The following is a 22,325-nucleotide window of genomic DNA, read 5'->3' as shown; positions in this document are numbered from 1 at the left end:
TTCAATACTGTTTGTCTGTAACCTGATTCTAACCTTAAAAAATGTGCCCCTTTGACTCTGGTAATCACAGTGATTTTGTCTTTATGCTTGTGGCCCCCCTTACACTTTCTGGGAAACACTCAGCTAATCTTTTTCTTTCTCCTCCTATTCAGGTGCAGACCATGATGTTTGTATCCCAATCTCCCAATTGCAGCAAAAGGGATGCCACAGGCATGAGACGTTGTTTCAGCTGAAAGTAATCTGGTCAGCTCTTTGTTAACATGGCTAACCACCATGTTAATCTACACTCCTGGAAATGGAAAAAGAACACATTGACACCGGTGTGTCAGACCCACCATACTTGCTCCGGACACTGCGAGAGGGCTGTACAAGCAATGATCACACGCACGGCACAGCGGACACACCAGGAACCGCGGTGTTGGCCGTCGAATGGCGCTAGCTGCGCAGCATTTGTGCACCGCCGCCGTCAGTGTCAGCCAGTTTGCCGTGGCATACGGAGCTCCATCGCAGTCTTTAACACTGGTAGCATGCCGCGACAGCGTGGACGTGAACCGTATGTGCAGTTGACGGACTTTGAGCGAGGGCGTATAGTGGGCATGCGGGAGGCCGGGTGGACGTACCGCCGAATTGCTCAACACGTGGGGCGTGAGGTCTCCACAGTACATCGATGTTGTCGCCAGTGGTCGGCGGAAGGTGCACGTGCCCGTCGACCTGGGACCGGACCGCAGCGACGCACGGATGCACGCCAAGACCGTAGGATCCTACGCAGTGCCGTAGGGGACCGCACCGCCACTTCCCAGCAAATTAGGGACACTGTTGCTCCTGGGGTATCGGCGAGGACCATTCGCAACCGTCTCCATGAAGCTGGGCTACGGTCCCGCACACCGTTACGCCGTCTTCCGCTCACGCCCCAACATCGTGCAGCCCGCCTCCAGTGGTGTCGCGACAGGCGTGAATGGAGGGACGAATGGAGACGTGTCGTCTTCAGCGATGAGAGTCGCTTCTGCCTTGGTGCCAATGATGGTCGTATGCGTGTTTGGCGCCGTGCAGGTGAGCGCCACAATCAGGACTGCATACGACCGAGGCACACAGGGCCAACACCCGGCATCATGGTGTGGGGAGCGATCTCCTACACTGGCCGTACACCACTGGTGATCGTCGAGGGGACACTGAATAGTGCACGGTACATCCAAACCGTCATCGAACCCATCGTTCTACCATTCCTAGACCGGCAAGGGAACTTGCTGTTCCAACAGGACAATGCACGTCCGCATGTATCCCGTGCCACCCAATGTGCTCTAGAAGGTGTAAGTCAACTACCCTGGCCAGCAAGATCTCCGGATCTGTCCCCCATTGAGCATGTTTGGGACTGGATGAAGCATCCTCTCACGCGGTCTGCACGTCCAGCACGAACGCTGGTCCAACTGAGGCGCCAGGTGGAAATGGCATGGCAAGCCGTTCCACAGGACTACATCCAGCATCTCTACGATCGTCTCCATGGGAGAATAGCAGCCTGCATTGCTGCGAAAGGTGGATATACACTGTACTAGTGCCGACATTGTGCATGCTCTGTTGCCTGTGTCTATGTGCCTGTGGTTCTGTCAGTGTGATCATGTGATGTATCTGACCCCAGGAATGTGTCAATAAAGTTTCCCCTTCCTGGGACAATGAATTCACTGTGTTCTTATTTCAATTTCCAGGAGTGTAGGTATCTTCAACCCGGTGCGTCGGTCGGATGATTACCTCAAGACCAACGGCGGTTTTGCCTTATTGACATACCGATTCTGGAATGTATGGCCTTCGAACGAAAACTTTTTGATCACCCCTTATATTTTATCAGGGTGAGGAAGAAATATCGACACAGACTTTATTCGAAGAGCACTCAGTACCTGTAACACAAATGTGAATACTGCTGGTGGAGAAATGCGATAAACAAATGCCAATGGCCGGTACGACTCTCCTGTGGCAGTGAACCAAAAACAAAATTCATATATATATTAGCTTTTACATAAATGCCACATTTACATCAATACTGTGCAGTATATTGTCAGTTTGGTTAAAGTAACAACACTTTGAACACTCTTCCCAGACGGCATTTGTGGATTGAATAATTAATGCACTTACGTTTTTATTTTCTGCGAAAACTTCTGAACCATTAGAAAAAGAGAAGGAACATTGGCGTCATGTTCTAAAGAGAATTATGCTTGACATAAGGTGCTACCTGGCTCAGCATAATATGGCCTTCAGAGGAACCAGCAACAAGCCCTATCAAGATAATAATGGTAATTTTCTTGGTTTGATTGAAATGATAACAGAATTTGACCCTGTTTTGCAGGAATGTTTAAGGTGAGTAAAGACTCAAGAAATTCCTGGCCATTATCTTGAAGGGAAAAAAAAATTCAAACTGAACTCATAAATTTTCTTTCCAGCAAAATACAAAACAGCATTGTTAAGTTTAGAACAAAGTAAATATTTTTCAGTCATCTTCAGTTGTAATCCTCACACAAGGCATGATGAACAGATATTGGATTTTAGATTTTTAAACTTATCAGATGGCACAGTGACTGTAGGGGAACACTTTCTCAACTATCTGAACATCACTTCAACAACAGGAGGAAGTTTGACTGAAATCCTTTTGTCAAAACTAGATCAGCTGGATCTTAATATTCATGAGTGCAGAGGCTAGAGTTACAACAGTAGCGCAAATATGAAAAGTGTTAAAGTATAATAAATAACAGATGCAGAAGAGCCCCACAAAGTTGTTTTTTGCATGACAGCTAAGGCTTGCTCTGTACCACTGAATGTACCAGCAAAATTATATCAGTGTACGACACATAGTTCAGGAGATATGATGTCATAAACACTGAGATGCACGGAAAACTGCTGCATCATGCATGATGTTTAAATTTATTACTTCTTTGCAACTATCTCTAACCAGAATACATTTCGCACACAATATCCACGTATGCGGCTGAATGTACCTAGAAAAATATATCATTTTATGAGCCACAGGAGATATGACATCATAAACAGTGAGATGCGTGAAACACTGCCTTATCATGGATGACTTTTAACTTATTACTTATTTACTACTAGCTATATTTGCAACGCATTTCACAGAAAATATTCACATTTACCACTGGATGTACCTGCATGATTATATCATTTTACGACACACAATTCAGGAGATATGAAACCACAAACATGGAGCTAAGTGAAAATAAAAATTCAGGGCAAAATTCAATAAATATACAGGTGTAATATTTCTATAAATATGAGTGAAATATGTTAAATATATGTGATGTATGCGTGTAGAAAAACAATGGGTAAGAAGTTCCTCCTAAACCTCTGGATTGATTTCTACCAAATTGGGTACTCATATTACCTTACTATATGGAAAGAAATACAGTGGGGGTAAGAACTAGCGACCTCCTAGTAGGGTGGGAGTGAAAATGTGGAGAGATAGAAGGGAGCAGATGGACAGATAGAGAGGGGGAAAGAGCAGATGGATACAGTGGGGAGGGGGGGGGGTGGTTACAGAGAAAGGAAAGGGGAGGAGATGGAGATGAATAAGGAAAGGAGAGAGGAAGAGAGAAAGGAAAGAGGAGGAGATGAACAGAGAAATGAAAGAGGAGGAGATGGACAGAGAGAGGAGAGAAGAGGAGATGGGCAGAGAAAGGAAAGAGGAGGAGTTGAACAGAGACAGGTGGAGGAAGAGATGGGCAGGGAGAGGGGGGAGGAGGATAGGCATGGAGAGAGAGGAGGGGGAAATGAACAGAGAGAGGGAAGAGGAGGGGATGGACAGAGAGAGGTGTGAGGAGAAGTTGGGGAGAGGAAAAGATGGACAGAGAGAGGTGTGAGGAGAAGGTGGGGAGAGGAGAAGATGGACAGAGAGAAGGGAGAGGAGGAGGTGGACAGAGAGAGGAGGAGGAGGAAGAATTGGATAGAAAGAGGAGGGGAGAGGAGGAGATGGACAGAGAGGGGGGCAAAGAAGAGGAGATGGACAGAGGAAAGAGGGAATGAACAGTGATAAGGGGAGGAGGAGATGGATGGAGAGAGGGAGGAGGAGATGGACTGATAGAAGAGTGGAATAAATACATATACTAGCAGTGGTGGGTACTTAGTTATGTAATATAAACTTAAGTTTTAGGAAGTCTTTTCTGAAGGTATTTGTCTGGAGCATATCCTTGTCTGAAAACAAAGGAGGATATTGTATGAAAACAAAATGTGGACAATAAGCAGTTCAGACAAGAAGAGAGTACGAGATGTGGTGATATAGAAGACTGTTGAAGATCACATTGGTAGATTGCACAGCTAATAAGTAGGTACTGAACTGAACAATTTATGGTACAACTTGACTGTAAGAAGGGATCAGTTGAGGGAACCCATTCTGAGGCTAAAGGGATTAAGGAATTGTCAATTTGGTATTCTTATTCTTGGGAAGTGTGGGGAAAAAGTGGATGAGGGGGGGATTGTAGAGGAAGACCAAGGTATGAATACAGCAAGCAGGTAATCAGGTTCAAATGGATGTAGGTTGCAGTAGTTACTCAGAGACTGATAAGTGTTGTATGCACAGGCCATGTATAACGCAACATGAAACATGTAATAAACATTTATTAAAATAATCCATACAGAATACTCAGCTTTGAGTGCTAAAAGGTGCATTGTACCAGAGTCCAATCCTACATACTAACCAACCTAACACAGTTAAAGCTTCTACCTAATCTGTAGAGTTCTGTTTCGACTGCTATCTACAGCAGATATTAAATTCAGTTTTGTATTCTGAATTTCATTAGGCACTCGGCACACACTATCTGATGGTCACTTGTAAACAGCAGCTTGCTATTATAGCAGCAACAGCTGATCTGCTTTGATGGATGGTTACTCTACACTGCTGGGCGAACTGCGACAGGAACCGGCTGAGTGTAGCTGCATGTGTCCATATATCCATGGTGGGCAGAATATTTTTGCATCTGTGATATTGCTGGCGAAAGCAAAAAGTAGTTTCTGGTGTTAGCACCCTCTGTGCCAATTGCCATCACCATTGGTGGATGGATGTGACTCTTCAAAGGACTTTTAGCGAAAGCATAAATTAGTTTCAGTACGTAAACACATTCTAGGTGGCGACGGCTCGGAAATGCTTGATGGTGCCCTCGCTTGCTATTGCTGTTTACCATGTGGCTATGTACACAGTAAGAAGTTGCACAGGATAGACTAGCATGGCAAGCTGCATCAAACCTGTCTTCAGGCTGAAGGCTGCAACAACAAACCAACCTAACCAAGTAAGAGTTTGACATTCCACACTCCGGTCCGTAGAATTGCAGTTTTGTTTCTTCAGATAACAACATTCCCCTTGAGTAATTCCCATCCAGAGAGCTGAATGGGGCAATAAATGTTATACCCAAGAGGACGTCATCATTAAACCATACAGTAGAGCTGCATGTGTTTGGGAAATGTAATGGCTATAGTTTTCCCTTCTTTTCACCAAGGCCATGTTGACTGATACGAGGTGAAATTACTCAATCATTCAGACTGTTTCCTTTTGCAACTATTGAAAAGACTGCTGACATCTTCAGGAACTATATTTGTGTGCCCTCTCAAAGAATTCCCCTCAAATGTGGTTGCATTTGTGATGTATAATAAAAAAATGATAAAAAGAACTTATTGGATGTTTACTTTATTAATCAAAGCTTCCTCACAGTTGCTGTCAACAGCCATGCTCAAGACTGTGAGAAAAATTAGCGTTATATTAGGAATATTATCAGAGCAAGTGCAGTCATTCCATCTTGCATGAGACACTCCATCTTGAAACATAACATTGTACACCCCTGGTTTTGTGCAAAATTTAATAAACTAATAATACACTCTTTTCCTGTTTCTAAAATATGATTAGACTTCATATGTCCATATGCTCCTATAATTTTAATGACCTCAATCACCGCTAATGCAGTGTCCCCACACCCTCTGTCTCTCCTTCCTATGTCCTGCCACTCCCTCCCAGTCCACCCACTCCTCTGCATCATCTTCGTGTGCTGCACTTCACTGGCTCTGATATCCACGTATCACATGCCTCTCCTGTGCACCTTCCATTGCTCCCTCCTGCATTTCTAGCCAGCACACATACTGCCTCCCTCTGAGCTGCAAGGTGCTCATCCCCAACCTCTCTTCCAGTTTCCTGCCTCTTGCCTCTTTCTCCATCTGCCTACCCCATCCAACATTACTCACACCCTGCCTTAGTCATCCTGCTGAACTGCAAACCTGCCATTGTGTGTCTAGCCTACATAATACACTGAAGAGCCAAAGAAACTGGTGCACTTGCGTAATATCGTGTAGGGCCCCACGACCATGCAGAAGTGATGCAGCACAATGTGGCATGGACTCGACTAACGTTTGAAGCAGTGTTGAAGGGAATTGTCGCCATGAATCCTGCAGGGTTGTCCATAAATCCACAAGTGTACGAGGGGGTGGAGGTCTCTTCTGGGCATCATGTTGCAAGGCATCCCAGACATGCTCAATAATGTTCATGTCTGGTAATTTGGTAGCCAGCGGAACTGTTTAAACACAGAAATGTGTTCCTGGAGTCACTCTGTAACAATTCTGCACATGTGGGGTGTTGCATTGTCCTGCTGGAATTGCCTAAGTCCGTTGGAATGCACAATGGACATGAATGGATGCAGGTGATTAGACAGGATGCTTATGTACGTGTCACCTGTCAGAGTCGTATCTAGATGTATCAGGGGTCCCGTACCACTGCAACTCACTCCAACTGCACATGCCACACACCATTACAGAGCCTCCACCAGCTTGAACAGTCCCCTGCTGACATGCAGGGTCCATGGATTCATGAGGTTGTCTCCATACCCGTACATGTCCATCCGCTCAATACAATTTGAAATGAGATGCGTCCGACCAGGCAACATGTTTCCAGTCATCAACAGTCCAATGTCAGTGTTTATGGGCCCAGGCGAGGCATAAAGCTTTGTGTTGTGCAGTCATCAAGGGTACACGAGTGCACCTTTGGCTCCAAAAGCCCATATCGATGATGTTTCGTTGAATGGTTCACATGCTGACACTTGTTGATGGCCCAGCATTGAAATCTGCAGCAATTTGCAGAAAGGTTGCACTTCTGTCACACTGAGCGATTCTCTTAAGTCGGCATTGGTCCTGTTCTTGCAAGATCTTTTTCCAACCACAACAATGTTGAAGATTTGATGTTTTACTGGATTCCTGACATTCACGGTACACTCATGAAATGGTCGTATGGGAAAATCCCCACTTCATCGAGGCCCTCGGAGGTGCAGTGTTCCATCGCTTGTGTGCCAGGTATAAAACCACGTTCAAACTCACCTAAATCTTGATAACCCTGACATTGTAGCAGCAGTAACCGAGCTAACTACTGTGCCAGACACTTACTGTCTTATATGGGCATTGCCGACCACAGCGTCATATTCTGCCTATTTAAGTATCTCTGTATTTGAATTTGCATGCCTTTACCAGTTTCTTAGGTGCTTCAGTGTGTGTGTGTGTGTGTGTGTGTATTAAGAAAAGTAGTGCTGTACGTTTTCTTTACTGGATTGATGGGAGGCAACAACAGAAAAATGCAAATTAACACATCCTTAGGCCTATGTTCATGTTTAAGATTTCTTGCCATCCTGATACCAACATATTTTTCATGCAAAGAAGGGTGGTGTCATACAAAATAACTGTCATAAATAAAAGAGTCTTTAATGTATGTTATGCATATACTTCTTGTGAAACTACATTGGTGTCCTGTCATATAATGTGTTTCATAGTTTCTTGTTACATATTCCCAGAAACAGATACAATGCTTAAACTGTAAGTTAAAATAATTGTCAATAGTGATATAATTTTTTATACTACATTTGTAAAACCTTGACTTCGGACTATCATTTGAAATTGCTAATAGAATCACAGTAACAACAAACAGAGTATGTTATATTTATAAATCAAAACATTAAATAAAAGTAGCTTACTATCATAATTCAGATATTGCTAGTTACCACACTAGAAGTAGTTAAATATATTAAAATGAACTGTTTTGTTTATGTAGAAAATCAGTCATCATATGATTTCTTAATCTGAAGTTAGATGAAAAAAAGGTTCAACTATGTTGAAATAATATGTGACATTTAGTACAGAGCTGCATCTCAACTTTTTGTTAATAATGTTCTTTATTCTAGGCTATGGATAAAAAGGAAAAGTGGAAGAAGTATAAGCAGACTATAAGGACCTGTTGTAATCAGAGAGTGGAGTTCCATGGTCACTGTTCAGAAGCTGTTGGAGAGATGACATCCAATTAGTGGGAGAAGCTAAAGAAGGATGTCCACAGAGTTTAAATGATCCAATGACCTTCGTGGTGAAAACACCATTTCAGTCACACTTTTCAACAGGTAGGTTATGTTTGCAAAATAAAACAGAAGAAAAATGGCTATCTATAATTTGATCAAAAACTGTGAAAAAAATTTTGGAGACTGTTTGAAGATATTTTCAGAATGTTTGGGTGTAAAGGACTCTTGTTTTTTGGGGGCTCATTGCAGAGTAATAATGTAATTATAATTTATTCAGTTTGTTACCCCAGTGTTTCTGTGAAAAGACCTTCATAACAGTGAAGAATCCTGTAATATGCAATAACAAAAATGCACAGCACACAACACAAAGTAATGCAACAATCTTCAGACAGATGCAGAAGTACTCTGGTATGGTCACCACCATCACTGCAGGAACAGCTCAGAATGGTGTCATCATGCCAGTGTTGAATTTCATTCAGTGAATTCATACATACATTATGCGTACTGATCAAATGTTCACCAGTGAACCTATAGATACTGTGTTACATTGTTTCTTTTAATTTTTTCCATTTTCTTTAAAAAAAACAGTATAGTTAAAAAAAGAAAAAAAACCAGACAAAACTGACCACTACTGAATGAAAGCATGAGGGCATAGATTAAAGTGGGCCTTACTGTTGTCAACAGTGTAGATGGTGTGAATGTGCTCTGGTGGAGGATGGTAGGTCGGGGTGAGTCAGAAGCTGCTCACAAGTAGCAGAATCCCTGTAACGGGTAAACTAGCAGTGGAGCATTGTTGTAGGCCACCAGACCCTGATATGTTCAGCATGGCACAGGTGTGGCACTAACCCCTGGGCTCTCCTGATGATACCCTTTTGTCTGATGAACACTCGCTGTTGAGAACAAGTTACTGAGTTCTATTACTTAAAAACTCATTGAGCCAGATACATATCTGTGAAGCTATTCTGTATGCTCAGACGTTCGTTAAGTCTGAAATGGGGCACCATGTTTGCTGCTGCAAATGTCAAATCTGCTATGTGCCCCAGAGTCCCTAGTTAAAGTGGGCGTTGACTAGCAGGTGGACAGTGATGCTCAGCAAATGCCGTGGTGTAATACTGTTCCAACTTATTGTTACAAGTGACCTCTTCTCCCACTATCTGCCATCATTACCAGAGTCACATCATTAAGCATGACATATTCCTTTCTCTACCCACCCAACTTCCCGACTAAAATTTTCCCTAGAGAAGATGTAGCCTACCTGAACACTACCCTGAACTCAAATGTTATTGCCACTGTAGAACAAATGCTAGCCATCCAGAATGGTTGAATATCAACAGAGAAACTGTTTGGGCATATATAACATCATTATAGTGAGCACCAGTGCAAACTCATTGTCTGTGGAACCTCCAAATCAGTCACACTCATGATTTTACTGGTGAGAGGCATTGTCTACTACTATCTCAAGTGTAGAGTCACACAGATCCCTCCCTTATGGAACTTCCATCTGCAGGCCTATAATAATAGTGTTGGCAGCTGTGAGGGAGACACTGCTATAGCTGTTGTGAGCCAAAGAATAACTGAATGTGTCCAAAATGAACTATAAAGATTTAACAAGTTCCAAATACTTTGAAGAAGGGAGAGTGTAATGACACAGGTCTAGGCAGTAGGGCAATAGGCAGCAACACCACATCATCCAGGCACTGACAGTTGGTGACACCTGTGTCAGGGCACAATGCTGTGCCAGCATATTAGATTAGATTAGTACTTGTTCCATAGATCATGAATACGACACTTCGTAATGATGTGGAACGTGTCAGGTTAATAAAAGGTGTCTATACAAGATATTACATTACACAAAATATTACATGACACTTTTTTGGGGGGAGGGGGAATTGCCCACTTACTATATCCAAAAATTCATCTAACAAGTAGAAGGAGTTGCCATTCAGAAAAAAATTCTTTTAATTTCCTTTTAAATGTTATATGGCTATCTGTCAGACTTTTGATGCTATTAGGTAAGTGACCAAAAACTTTTATGTCAGCATAATTTATCGCCTTCTGAGCCAAAGTTAGATTTAACCTTGAGTAGTGAAGATCATCCTTTCTCCTAGTGTTGTAGCCATGTACACTGCTATTACTTTTGAGTTCATTCGGATTGTTAATAACAAATTTCATAAGTGAATATATATATTCTGAGGCTACAGTGAAGATCCCTAGCTCTTTAAATAAGATCAGAAATCGGTAGCTAAGGTAGAATATTCAAAATTTCTAGGTGTATGCATACCATATTTACTGAAAATGTCATGAACAGAGACTTTTGTGGCATGGCATAATAGCAGTCGCCAGTCATCATAACAGTGAGACCATACTATTAAAAAAGAAAGGAAAAAAGGTACACAACTCACTACCCTTTACTCGACAATATCACTTTAGGGCTGGTGAAGTTTTTGGGAGTATTGTCTGATCAGTAACTGAAACCAGTTGTTTGTCGACTGCATCTGATTGATGAAAACTAGGTTTGTCTGAAAGAAGTAACACATGGGTGAGAAACAGTCTGAACAGTCTGAAGATCAGTGACACAACATTGAAACACTTCATAGCCCATATAACCCCACACCTAGCCTTGATAATGGCCTCCGTTTGGTGAGGCAGAGAGTCCGCAACTTTTTTAGGTATGTCATATCCAGTTGAACACCTCATTGATGATTGATCCTGTAGAGTTACTAAATTGCAGAGATGTTGACTGTAACATTTAACCCACTGTTCCAAATAGCCCCAAATGATTCCTATGAGACTAAAATTGGTGGGCCAGTGAAAATGCAATAAGGTGCCTGAGTGTTCATCTAACCAGCAATGTATGCTGCTCTCATCTTCAGAAACATGGTTTTTCTGTTATCTCCCCTGATTTGGAAATGTGGAGTTGAAAGAAGTACAGAAGATTGGGGATTGGTGTCTTGTTGATCATGAGCTCATTCAATGGGCTGGCCACTATTAGGAACATAACATGTTCTCACTCTGTGGAACGTGTGGAAAAGTATGGGATTATACTGAGTACAATGGTGTACAGTCCAATGACCAGGAACTACACATTATCACTTCTCATAACCTTTCTGAACAAATATTGATGATTAAAATTCCTTTCAATACCAGGAGCTGAACTGGTAACAACATCTGTTTACAAATTTTCAAGACTGATAGTGGTGTTACAAAGGTATGATCTGTGACAATAACCTCACAGACATATGGCTGAGAGATAAGTGTGTGTCAGTCTCTTACACCAGACACTTCATATCCCAACAGAAAAAGAAATCCATACATATGGAAGTGACCAAAGCAAAAGCTCACCAATGTGAATCCAACTATTCTTATTAAAATGTGAAGAGACATATCACATTAGTACTGTACTTTTTTGTCACCTATCTGTAAGATATGAAGGGGTTGGTGGAAGAAAGTGCTAATCCTTAATGTAGTGTGAATTAGTCTGATCAGGCTATCTGTCATGGTTTCAACTGCACCACATGTTGGCAACACACATTTCCATTTGAACTGCTAGCATGTGTCAGCTATATATATGTTAGGGCAAAACCATATTTATGTTCTTCACTTCGATGAAAACAGTGCCACACCACCGTTTCAACATCTTGCCCTGTAATCGAGTGAAGATATCTATGTTTGGGGAGAATTTTATGATGATAACCATCCATTTTTTGATGACAGTGATGGAGATACCGATTACACACCATGAAATTCATTAGATATTGAAAATATCATTAGAGTGGCTTAGCATTATGTTGCTACCAGTCAGCCTCAGGAACTTCAGACATAGCATTTGTTAAAATTTTTGGGAATTCTTTTTCATGTATCAATGAGTGCCTATGATATTGTTACAGTCACTGGTTCATTTTACCTTGTAACAATATAAAAACCTTCAATAAACTTGTTTGAAGGGTAGAATTATTTTGGCCCTAATATTAAATATTAGCATTATTTGTATCCTGTTTTATTTTTCACAAACATTGGTGAGTACTGTATTTATTTTTATGGAGGAACACAATCCAGATCCTCTGAAAGTGTCAGTGAAAGTCAAACATAAAGTGAAAGCAGACTTTTTCAATGTTTCAGTACAAAAAAGAGGTACAGAGGCATTTCCTACCACCTTAGTTAGAGTTGACAAGACAGTGTGCTGGCAGACATCCTATCATCATAAAAAATTGCTACATACCTCCTATGAATCACAACTATTTTGAAAACCTTCAAGTGAATAATGAAAAAAAAAGGAACGCCCAGAATTGTTTTATTGCATGGTGTATACGACCCGGGACAACCGGGAGATCCGGGAAAAACCCGGGAATTGTTTCATCCGGGAGAAACCCGTGAATTTTTTAGAATTCCGGAAATTTTTTCGTTGTTTTAGTTTTCAGTTAAATTTTTGTAATTTTGACTGGTAAGAACCGATACTCTAACAAAGGATGTTACTGTATCCCGCTACTGCAGAATAATACTGCAGCATTAAAACATGAACGAGAGAAAAAGAAACGAAAATAAAACTTAAATTGCAAAGGAAATTCGTCACAACTGTTTACATTAGATTCATTTAAGCAGGTACGAGCGGACTGTTGCACACGCGCAGTTGAGTTGCGTATGAGTAATACCTTCTCCCGCTTCTGGCTACAGAAATGTGGCTGTTGGTTGTGTAAGCAGCAACCAGCCACATGGTGTTCCAGGAAAAATTTTACTGGCGCGCCCAAGCTGCTGCCAGATTCACGCGTGCGCAGCAGGCCCGGATTTAGTGTTAGGTTGATGGCGCGAGGAGGGGGGGGGGGGGGGGGGGGGTAGCAAACCGCTGTGTGTGAGCAAACCGCTGTGTGTGAACCGGGTGACAATTTCGGATTTCGGGAGGAGGTGGCAAATTCATATTCTTGAGGAAAAAAACCTTCTTTTACAAAGCACCTAGCATCCAGCGCATGTCGGTCTATCGATTATTAATATGATTTTTAAACGCGCCCCTGCTGGATATTTTTGAACACATTTTAAGTTGATTTCCGAATGAATTATAAGTTGATTTTTGAATGCGTGCATAGTGTACGTGATGTCTCTGAGAGGGGAATCATCGTCGCATCTAGACATGAACTTTACTGCACACAAAGCGGGACGGGGCTACACGTGCTGAGCGGAATAAAGCCGAACAGGTGAATGCCAACTGCTGCTTGTTTATGTGGTTGATTCGGTTTGCAAATGTTCAGCGTTGCTATAATTACTAGCGAAATCCATAGATTCAGACTACCAGAGTGGAAATAAACGACTAACTGGAATAACAGGTGAGAAAGATTATGTATTATCTTCTCGGTGTATCCAAGAAAGTGAATTCTGACAGAAAATTTTTGGCCAGATCGCTACATTAGACAGGGCCAGTTGTAGTCCCCTGGCCAACAGCCGCTTAAGTTCCATTCCGGGAGTAGCGCGGAAAACGCATTGTACGAACACGTAATAACGCCTAACCGGAGAATAATCGCTGGATAACTAAACTGGTGATTGTGGCAGGGTTATTAAAGCTAACCGGAGTATGAGTTTTGACAGTAGTGATGACAAGATTGTTTCTTAGAACGAGGAAGGAGAAGAAACGGGGACATCACACAAATTATGGAAGAATATGACGATTCCAAATTTATACAGAAATTTCTTTCTACTACTTTTCGGTCTTGTGCATGAGAAACTGGAGATGTGAAACTACTTCTTAACATAAAGCTTTTTGATTGTAGTAGGCCAAATAGGTATTTCGTATTGGTACTTCGTGAATTATTTTGTCGTACTATAAAAATGAACATTATTGCCGAAACAGTGTCGCTTATTTGGTGTTTATTACAATTGCTGCAATATTAGAAAGGCCTATTTTGTTTTATCCAGGACACAGTGACAAAATAGACGTAGTCAGATCGAGAAACCTCACCAGTCTTGGGTACTATTTGTGTTAAGTTTTTTCAGTATTAGACGACATTTCGATTTTTCACGTAGCATAATGTTTGACGAACTTTGATGAGGTAATAGTTTTTTCGTAGAAAGGAAAGCACGCCATGTAAAGCTGTAGCAAGATTAGAGAGAAAGAATGCTAGGAGCTAAGCATTGAAGAAATGTGTACTGTCTTGGCCGTCTCTTGCCTTTACTGGTTTTAGATATCCTATATTTAATTTTATGTCACACAGAAGAGCAAGTTATTAGCTAATAGGCAATAAAGAGTCCTGATTTTCTGAAGAGCTCTTGTTCTCCCGTTTACAAATAATCTCATCCAGTATTAATTGCGATTTTATTTTTATTTTTAAGAGGTGCAGGATGTCAAACCGGCCGACTGGGAGCAGGAGAGGCACTACAGGACATTTTAATTTCCACTGTCCTGAAATAGTTTGATGGCATCCATTACAAAATATAAACCTCTGAGCTAAACAGAGCGAAATACAATGGCGTGCGGTATAAGAATGTTGTTTGAAGAGGCGTGGCACTGCACTTCGGCACACGTAAGACCAAATAACATCTCTTACATTTCCTCTAAGATATATGTTTTATGTATCAGACTCTTCAGAAAGATGTGCGCTACGCAATGAACTTATTTTTGAAAAGTCTTTTTTTTTTAAGTTTTGACGTTTTGATGCGCAGGGCAGTCTCAGTCATAATGGAGGGGGTTAGTCTCCACGTGACCCCTGTTTAATTTAGTGATTTTTCTGTTTCCTCTTCATTTATTGCTCTCACGTCAGATGAAAACAAGACAGATTTCTGTGGCTGGGAGATATCAAGTGAATTAAAATACATTCACATAATTACGGAAGGCTAAAATGTCACTAGTTTCAGATTTTATTTTATTTCCACCTTTCTGACAGTCAAGCATTAATCACCTTGCAGAACAATTAAGTCATTTTTGTCGGTTTGCTAACGAAATCTGGCTTTTATTAAGCTTTCCTGCTGAGGCAGTAAATTTATTTGAAACGAAGTGTTTAATTCAACTCTATTGGCTAGTTTCAACTGTTCGCTTCATTTCAAGTGTACGTTTTCATCTTCTAGCACGTATGGAATTATGCCGTAATAAAGAACCAAACATGAGATAATACAGTACTGGTACTCAAAGAAAATGTACCTCCCGAAAACCACACCGAAAAGCTTAATATCAGGCCGAGGCCTACGTTATTGGGAAGCTGGGCATACGAATGTGCGCTTTAAGGCCAACTATGCATTTTAGTATGGTTCACGAAATTCCGACGCTCTTGGAGTATCCTCTGATGTCATGTTTCTTTTATGACATAATACAAGTAAGATCTTTTAATGTTTTACACGTACGAACATACGGGCTTCCGACTTCACCGTAGCTGCGGAAGCGCGGTGGCGCCTCTTATTGGGCCGGCCGGAGTGGCTGTGCGGTTCTAGGCGCTACAGTCTGGAGCCGAGCGACCGCTACGGTCTCAGGTTCGAATCCTGCCTCGGGCATGGATGTGTGTGATGTCCTTAGGTTAGTTATGTTTAATTAGTTCTAAGTTCTAGGCGACTGATGACCTCAGAAATTAAGTCGCATAGTGCTCAGAGCCATTTGAACCTCTTATTGGGCGCTCTCTGGCAACTGCTGAAGTGAACCTATTTCTAACAGGTCGCGGGAAAATATTGCGAATTGTGGTTCGAAAAGCGTTATATTCAAAGTAAATTACCTTTTACGCAAGATGAACTATGTGCAAGAATGTACGATGAATTTCTTAAATCATTGAGCGTTTGCTCTAATTTCAAAATCAGATCTTTGATGACGAGCCATTTAGAAGATTTTCGAGCCCAGAAGATCAGAGATTTATGTCGGTATTAAAAATTTTACTGGCGCATTTGTGTGATGTATCTTAAAGTGTAACATGCGCTAAACAGATCAACATTATATGTGAAATCTTAGCTTTCCTTGTAGCTTATTAATCTTATAGACAAATATTATATGCGAAAGCTTTGGTTTTCTTGTAGCAACACTACGTGCATTAACTTAAACAATCAACTTTTCCTGTTGGTGGAATTCGAATTTATACTTTCGTAATACGCAGCGTACATGTTGCTGCACATCGAAGATCTTTCCAAAACGTGTTTTTTCCCGCTGAGTTTCGTTTTCTAAAGTGCCGAGAAATTCTACGCTGCTATATAAAACCATATCCGTTACAAGGATTGATAAGTTTTACAGATCCGACGGAAAGTATACTGTCACCTAACAGGGAAAAAGTGTATTTTCACACGTGAGAAAATGTATTTTTAACCAGGAGATCCGTTTTTTTTTTTTCCGCGTATACAACCTGTATTCGTGTTGTGACTACACCTAACAGACGCTCATAGTATCTTCCTGACTGTTTCATATATATTGAATTGTAGTTTATTTATGTGAGAAGTTTTGATTCTCCAGTATTCTGTTTTACAGTGCAAAAAAATGAACACAAAAGTTTGAGAACACTTAGTGAAGTTAGAAAACAGTTACAAAACCTGACAGGGTTACTTTCTGAATACTAAAGTAAAAGTTTTTTTCTCTCCTGTGTTTAGTGAGGTGACAAAAGTCATGGGATAGTGACATGCACATACACAGATGTTGGTAGTGTCATATACACAGGATATAAATGGGTGGTGTATTAGTGGAGCTGTCATTTGTACTCAGGTGATTCATGTGCAAATGTTTCCGAAGTGATTATGTCCACATGATGGGAATCAACAGACTTTGTACGCAGAGTGGTAGTTGGTTCTAGATGCATGGGGCATTCCATTTTGGAAATCATCAGGGAATTCAATATTCTGAAATCCACAGTGTCAAGGATGTGCCAAGAATACGAAATTTCAGGCATTGCCTTTCACCATGGACAGTGGTTGACAGCCTTTGCATAATGACGGAGAACAGTGGCGTTTGCATAGCGTTGTCAGTGCTGACAGACAAGCAACACAGTATGAAATAACCACAGAAACCAATGTGGAACATTCAATTGTTGTTGTTGTTGTTGTTGTTGTTGTGGTCTTCAGTCCTGAGACTGGTTTGATGCAGCTCTCCATGCTACTCTATCCTGTGCAAGCTTCTTCATCTCCCAGTACCTACTGCAACCTACATCCTTCTGAATCTGCTTAGTGTATTGATCTCTTGGTCTCCCTCTACGATTTTTACCTTCCACGCTGCCCTCCAATGCTAAATTTGTGATACCTTGATGCCTCAAAACATGACCTACCAACCGATCCCTTCTTCTAGTCAAGTTGTGCCACAAACTTCTCTTCTGCCCAATCCTATTCAATACCTCCTCATTAGTTACGTGATCTACCCACCTTATCTTCAGCATTCTTCTGTAGCACCACATTTCGAAAGCTTCTATTCTCTTCTTGTCCAAACTGGTTATCGTCCATGTTTCACTTCCATACATGGCTACACTCCATACAAATACTTTCAGAAACGACTTCCTGACACTTAAATCAATACTCGATGTTAACAAATTTCTCTTCTTCATAAACGATTTCCTTGCCATTGCCAGTCTACATTTTATATCCTCTCTACTTCGACCATCATCAGTTATTTTACTCCCTAAATAGCAAAACTCCTTTACTACTTTAAGTGTCTCATTTCCTAATCTAATTCCCTCAGCATCACCCGATTTAATTTGACTACATTCCATTATCCTCGTTTTACTTTTGTTGATGTTCATCTTATATCCTCCTTTCAAGACACTGTCCATTCCGTTCAACTGCTCTTCCAAGTCCTTTGCTGTCTCTGACAGAATTACAATGTCATCGGCGAACCTCAAAGTTTTTACTTCTTCTCCATGAATTTTAATACCTACTCCAAATTTTTCTTTTGTTGCCTTTACTGCTTGCTCAATATACAGATTGAATAACATCGGGGATAGGCTGCAACCCTGTCTCACTCCCTTCCCAACCACTACCTCCCTTTCATGGCCTTCGACTTTTCTAACTGCCATCTGGTTTCTGTACAAATTGTAAATAGCCTTTCGCTCCTTGTATTTTACCCCAGCCACCTTCAGAATTTGAATGAGAGTATTCCAGTTAACGTTGTCAAAAGCTTTCTCTAAGTCTACAAATGCTAGAAGCGTAGGTTTGCCTTTTCTTAATCTTTCTTCTAAGATAAGTCGTAAGGTTAGTATTGCCTCACGTGTTCCAACATTTCTACGGAATCCAAACTGATCTTCCCTGAGGTCCACTTCTACCAGTTTTTCCATTCGTCTGTAAAGAATTCACGTTAGTATTTTGTAGCTGTGACTTATTAAACTGATAGTTCGGTAATTTTCACATCTGTCAACACCTGATTTCTTTGGGATTGGAATTATTATATTCTTCTTGAAGTCTGTGGGTATTTCGCCTGTCTCATACATCTTGCTCACCAGATGGTAGAGTTTTGTCATGACTGGCTCTCCCAAGGCCATCAGTAGTTCTAATGGAATGTTGTCTACTCCCGGGGCCTTGTTTTGACTCAGGTCTTTCAGTGCTCTGTCAAACTCTTCACGCAGTATCTTATCTCCCATTTCATCTTCATCTACATCCTCTTCCATTTCCATAATATTGTCCTCAAGTACATCGCCCTTGTATAAACCCTCTATATACTCCTTCCACCTTTCTGCCTTCCCTTCTTTGCTTAGAACTGGGTTGCCATCTGAGCTCTTGATATTCATACAAGTGGTTCTCTTCTCTCCAAAGGTCTCTTTAATTTTCCTGTAGGCAATATCTATCTTACCCCTAGTGAGACAAGCCTCTACATCCTTACATTTGTCCTCTAGCCATCCCTGCTTAGCCATTTTGCACTTCCTGTCGATCTCATTTTTGAGACGTTTGTATTCGTTTTTGCCTGCTTCATTTACTGCATTTTTATATTTTCTCCTTTCATCAATTAAATTCTATATTTCTTCTGTTACCCAAGGATTTCTATTAGCCCTCGTCTTTTTACCTACATGATCCTCTGCTGCCTTCACTACTTCATCCCTCAGAGCTACCCATTCTTCTTCTACTGTATTTCTTTCCCCCATTCCTGTCAATTGTTCCCTTATGCTCTCCCTGAAACTCTCTACAACCTCTGGTTCTTTCAGTTTATCCAGGTCCCATCTCCTTAAATTCCCACCTTTTTGCAGTTTCTTCAGTTTTAATCTACAGGTCATAACCAATAGATTGTGGTCAGAGTCCACATCTGCCCCTGGAAATGTCTTACAATTTAAAACCTGGTTCCTAAATCTCTGTCTTACCATTATATAATCTATCTGATACCTTTTAGTATCTCCAGGATTCTTCCAGGTATACAACCTTCTTTTATGTTAACATGTCTATTAGGACAGTGTGGTGAAATTTGGCGTTAATGGGCTATGGAAAAAGGTGACTACGCGAGTGCCTTTGCTAACAGCTCAAAATTGCCTGCAGCACCTCTCCTGGTCTTGTGACGATATCAGTTGCATCCTAGACAACTCGAAAACTGTGACCTGATAGGTGAGCCCTGATTTCTGTTGGTAGCAGCTGATGGTAGGGTTTGAATGTGGTGCAGGCCTCACAAAGGCATGGACTTAGGTTGTTAACAAGTCTTGTGCAAGTTGGTGGTGGCTCCGTAATGGTGCCGGTCCTCTGATCCAACTGAGCTGATCATTGACTGGAAATTGTTATGTCCAGCTACTTGGAGACAGTTTGAAGCCATTCATAGGCTTCATGTTCCCAAACAATGATGGAATTTTTATGGATGATAATGCATCGTGTCAGAATATTCTGGACAACTCTAGTGAATGATTTGGCCATCCACATCACTCGACATAAATCCCTTCAAACAATTATGGGACACAAATAAGAGGTCAATTCATGCACAACATCGTGCACCAGCTTCATTTCGACAAATATGGATGGCTATAGAAGCAGAATGGCTCCATATTTTCGCAGGGAACTTCCAACAACTTGTTGAATCCATACCACATCAAGTTACTGCACTATGCTGGGTATAAGAAGGTCTGACATGCTATTAGTAGGTATTCCATGACTTTGTCACCCCAGTGTATCTAGTATACTAGTCTCCAATGTAAGATAGTAAAGGTCACATATTTGCTCTTGAAATTTCTCCAGGTACTTTCTGGTGAATCAGTGCTATCCCATAATAGTAGTGACAATAATAGAAGTGTACAATTTTGTATGACATATTAACAATTTTTTTCCCCATGTGATAGGTTACATAGCTAAAAAATAGTGTAACAAATAATGAAAAAGTTATAAGTAAGTCTACTGTGATTCACAATTTACAGATTTATCCAAACATCTAACACATAATAACTCAACTTGTGAGGTATCACTTTCTTCCGCCAACCCCATCACATTTTCCAAAAATCCTGGTAACATTTTTCATAGAAATACCAGATAATTTTCTCAAAATAAAATGTTGAAAAGGTACTGTAACTGCCTATATAAATACATTTATTGCAAATGAGTTTGATGGTTTCTGGTGGTTTTGTATGTCACAAACATTAGAAAGTCAGGCATCTGGGGGATGCTTTGAAGGTCCCATATATGGCTGTAGTTGTTACGGTACTGAAAAAATCCTCCTTTAAGAAAGAAGCCTTGCTAGTAAACAAAACATACATTATGAAGTCAGATATGATAAGAAGCTGAGACAGTGGCCATTGCAAGAAGTACACATACTAGGAAAAGTTGTCACCTAATAGGTTTCGATCTTTTGCAAACTTGGATAAGTGCATCTCCATCTCCCACCAGTCTTTCAACACATTATTATTCTTACAGATTTTGTTGGTGTCATATGTCTTTCCAGTGCTTGTGACATGGCTACCTCAAAGAGAACACTGAGGTTTATGAAATCCATACTACAATGGCCTCAAATAATAATTTCATCATTGCTATCTGGTCTTTGTACAGACGTCTTGCTTCTTAGCTACTGTCTCTTACTGTACCACAAATGATTTGGTTGTCAAGATGCCTTTCAGCTGTGTATTATACTTCAAGCTATTCTGAGGGTGAAGAATTGTCCACAAATATAATAACGGGAAGTCGTGGTAGAATGTAAATAATTTGAGAGTAAAAGTAACAGCTCATTGAATAGTAGAAGCATTCAACACCTCTGCTGTTCAGCAAGTAGCTACCTTTACTCCTGTATTATGTATGTCTACCCATAAAAGTTATTTAGAGTAAATTCATTCTAATTACATTCGTTTGCACTAATGCTGATGATCTCCCAGGAGGAAAGATGCTTAGCTGCCAATTTCTAACAGATAGGCTTTACCCATAAGATCTGCATGCATCAGTCATTTCTATATACTTCTTAATTAATAGATTTTTTTATCTGAAGTCATACCAAAGTAACTGTAAAAATTTTTTCTCATTAGTAGAACTTCAAGACCCCAGCACGACCATTAATAAAGAAGACCTTGCAAAATTTTTGTTTCAGTTTCAGTAATTTGTCAGCATCTTAGCATGAATAGTAGGAGAGTACACTGATTTTAGTTCTGTGACAAATATTTCTTTGTTCAGATTACTTTTCATTATTTTACAGAATAATCGTGACCACAAACTCAAGATACTATGATTCAGCAGGCTGCCAGTTGTGACCCTTGCTTATATCAAATTCTGCCACGTAGAGTCTCAAGAGCCAGGAGAAAAAAATGGTGAGTCAACTGACTTTAAAAGAAAATTTAGTGTTACACCTATTTTTATTTTTTATTGTTTTAATAGTAATGGTATCAGAGAGGAGTGGACGAGTGGTTCTCTGCTGTAGGTGGGTCGAAGTGTAGACAATGAAGGCAACCATACATTGTGACATTTATTTATCGCTAACCACAATCAGATGTAGTACAGTGCACCAGCGTAAGTGAATGACAGAGGATGCACATTGAACCCTGCACCCACTGCGCCACTGTGGATGCACCACTGTAAGCTGTTCTCAAAGAGGCAGCCCTTTAGTGAACGGCCTTGGCTATCAGCACATTCCAAGCAGCTGGCTGTTGCTGAGTCTATTTGGCATGACAGTCTCCCAGCTAGTGTGGCCAGAGTGAGTCAGGA

The sequence above is a fragment of the Schistocerca nitens genome, chromosome 3 (genome assembly GCF_023898315.1).
Source record: "Schistocerca nitens isolate TAMUIC-IGC-003100 chromosome 3, iqSchNite1.1, whole genome shotgun sequence".
Lineage (NCBI taxonomy): Eukaryota > Metazoa > Arthropoda > Insecta > Orthoptera > Acrididae > Schistocerca > Schistocerca nitens.
Note: the sequence above shows the minus strand (reverse complement) of the source record.